The sequence below is a fragment of the Haliotis rubra genome, unplaced genomic scaffold (assembly GCF_003918875.1).
Source record: "Haliotis rubra isolate DU_JTF1 unplaced genomic scaffold, ASM391887v1 Scf1022, whole genome shotgun sequence".
In the NCBI taxonomy this organism is placed as follows: domain Eukaryota; kingdom Metazoa; phylum Mollusca; class Gastropoda; order Lepetellida; family Haliotidae; genus Haliotis; species Haliotis rubra.
The window spans coordinates 31,027-34,898 of record NW_025764918.1 but is presented as its reverse complement, the minus strand read 5'-3'; positions in this window follow the sequence as shown (position 1 = coordinate 34,898).

Below are 3,872 nucleotides of genomic sequence, written 5' to 3'. Positions count from 1 at the left end.
CAGTCATGGGTTGATGATGGAGGGTTAATAAGTACGCTCTGTAACGTAACACGGTCATGGGTTGATGATGGACTGTTTAATATGTACACTCTGTACCGTAACACAGTCATAGGTTGATAATGGAGGGTTTAATAAGTACACTCTGTACCGTAACACAGTCATGGGTTGATAATGGAGGGTTTAATAAGTACGCTCTGTACCGTAACACAGTCATGGGTTGATAATGGACTGTTTAATAAGTACACTCTGTACCGTAACATAGTCATGGGTTGATGATGGACTGTTTAATAAGTACACTCTGTACCGTAACACAGTCATCGGTTGATGATGGAGGGTTTAATATGTACGCTCTGTACCGTAACACAGTCATGGGTTGATGATTGACTGTTTAATAAATACACTCTCTACCGTAACACAGTCATAGGTTGATGATGGAGGGTTTAAAATGTACACTCTGTAACGTAACACAGTCATGGGTTGATATTGGACGGTTTAATATGTACACTCTGTACCGTAACACAGTAATAGGTTGGTGATGGAGGGTTTAATAAGTACACTCTGTACCGTAACACCGTCATGGGTTGATGATGGCGGGTTTAATATGTACACTCTGTACCGGATCACAGTCATGGGTTGATGATGGAGGGTTCGATATGTACACTCTCTACCGTAACACAGTCATGGGTTGATGAAGGAGGGTTTTATATGTACACTCTGTAACGTAACACAGTCATGGGTTGATATTGGACGGTTTAATATGTACACTCTGTACCGTAACACAGTCATAGGTTGGTGATGGAGGGTTTAATATGTACACTCTCTACCGAATCACCTGTTGATAACGGTTAATCAAGTAAGCTCAGCACTGTAACACTGTAACACTGTAAGCTCAGCACAGTAACACAATCACAAATTGATACTGTTATATCGGGAACTTGCAGTGCCGCCATCACGCGTTGATAACGGTGTAAATGTATGCGCTCTAATATGGGGGTACTGTACCTATCACATCTCCAACAATGGATACCGTAACATTAGGGTTGGATATTGCCCTCATTTTCATATTGCGATATATTGCAATAATTTAAGAGATATTGCAATACATATTGTCATATATTGACTGGAAGGTTCCTGCCCAAGTGCGTACATCATACAGCTGTAAATGCATAATAGCTCTCTGTGTGCGACATCATCTTCTTATTTGCTGTTCCACCATACTTTCAGGCTCCCCGTCCCCATTGTTTATGGCTGTATGCCAATCGTTTACAGATAAATGTAATGACATAGAGCCTTAACGTGGAATATTTGATTGAAGTATTGCAACAAAGTTTGCAAACATAATGATAAAGGTAATAGTATACCATGATTTTCATGGTTTGCTTCAACAGAATGCACTTCAGTGCAGTATGTAATTATTGCTACTGTATGTCAGTGATTCATTCAGATTCAACTCCAATATAAACATGTGTTAACATGAACTATTGCAAAATGAAACAGAAACGTGATTTAGTTTAACTACTTGAGCTTAACATCGCATATGACCTCCAATAACTAAGATCCTTGAACAGAATGTCATTATACAGTCCTACAAAATTTATAAGACTTAGACTTTATGATAAATTGATATCATATGTACCATTATGAAGCAAACAATAATAACAAAATACTGTGAATTGTGAAATTAAAAGTCCAAATAAAAAACTGGTGAATTCCTTCAAATGAAACCATTCAAAACCACAAAACGTAAAGCATTTGATAGAATATTTTAGTACTTTTGGAGCCACTTACAATGACATTTGTAAAATGTTTCATGAAACCAACAGAAATAAAAGTATATTTGGCACTTTTAGAGCACATTTTGTTGCCATGGAAATTAAGGGGCAGATAATTCAAGGGGAGCTAACTCTGGATGATCCAATATGTTGCGGAATCTGAACCATATCGCGATAATCGTATCGCGAGATATTGTACCGGTAATATTGCACAGCCCTACGTAACATCATCATGGATAGGCCCCTTAACACCTGAACCTCAGGCTGCTACCTCAACAATGTATTCTTGCTGTATTAACGCCGCTAAATTCCAGTTACATGGTGGCGGTTTCCATAGACCAGACTAACCAATGCTTGATAGCATGAACAACGACGGGGTACGCTGACACCCTATCGACCACCCGTTTCATCAGTGTGCCTCTTACCACAAGGTTAAGCGTACGTCGCAAGGAACCGATTCTACCACTGATTCACCAAGGAGAGGACACAATCTGAGGCAGGGTATTTTAAGTCATCTCGGTTAGGTACTGTTGACATAGAATTGTGACATCATTCGGAACTGAAGAACACAGTATAGGGTTTGAAGAGATGAAACATTGCGGGAATATGAAAGCAGCGCAAGAGCATCTGTAATGGATATCAAGGTCAACTGCCAGAAGGTCATCTCAGCAATAGAACGCCTTCAGTGATGAAGAGTGGAAGACACGCTTGCAGTCTACAAACAAGACTGTACATCTTAATAGATCAGCACGTCAGTGAGCCCTGAACGCCATCTTAACATGGAACTGCTACATCTCAACTAGTTAACGTAGAGGAATGCAGCATTACTGAATTAAAAAAATGTAAGTAATGCTTTAGAACATCGGTTACCAAACTATATCATATACAAGTTGCACATTCACATTTTTGCATTCGTATGACGTGCACGATAAATTAAACTATCAGAATCGCTACTGCTCAATCTTTACATATATCAAGAATACTATTTGGATTTTCCAGACCTTTTCCCAAACTCTCCCGTCTCCTTGGTGATCTTATTGAAGAATTACCAATCTGAGATATCTGCATCCTCAGCAAGATCGCCCGAAAGACCAATTCCGGATTCGTAGTGTCCTGACTAGCTGAGTTTCGTTTGGCACAAGCAGCTGGAGGTTATTTTCTAAAATATCTCTGATTTTCTCCATAAAGTACTGGATAAGTGCTAAAACGTGAGCACGCTCGTATAAGCAGCTTAGGCACTACACACAGCCTTACCTGAAGGCCGTTAAACCCTGAAGACCCTTCTTTGACATGTCCTAGTCGATCACGTGTCTGTGATCGTGTAATATGCTTCTAATCAACTTCGTTCGATCCCCCGTACATTAATTCTTCAGATCTGATTCGTAGCCTTGTACGAGAATGTGTTTCATTGGCTTCCGCCAGTGAAAAATAATTCTTGAAAAAACGGTCACTTTCTTTTACCAGGAAGACGACCTTATGGATAAACTACGTGATAACATTGCTTCATATATAGACGGAATCCACTGGTGGTTGACATATAAACTGGCTATTTCATCAATGGGCGTCGTTTGAAGCGATGTTTTAACGAGCGGAGACACGTTCGGGACCTCACTATTTCTGTCGGTGTTGACATCCGAGATAGAAAATAGTTCCAATTTTCGAAAATAACGGAAAAAGAAAGTAAACTAAAACTACCAGAGATCCAAATAAGGACATGTTCCAGATCGTAATGTGAAGAAAGGCCTAAACTTTTTAACAAACTAGAATACACGGTATTCGGTAGCTCGTAGGAATATTTGTTTGTGTGCCATGATCAAAACTCCGCCATTTTGTTGTCTTACGCCAAGGGGATTGTTTTAGCTGTCTTGTCACAAGATTGTTTCACCACCATGTGTCTTGACAAGTGGCCTTGACCTTCAAGCAGTCAGTGAAATCGGAAAAAGGAAACTTAACACCTTGAAATATGGGTCGTGCTTAAATAATGAACTAATCTCCTATTAGAGGTTGTGCTTGCAGTATTAAATCAAATATCACCATGGCTCCTCGTACACTGTGAGCTAATGGTATTGAAACAAGTAACTTGGAGGTATGGTGTAGCTG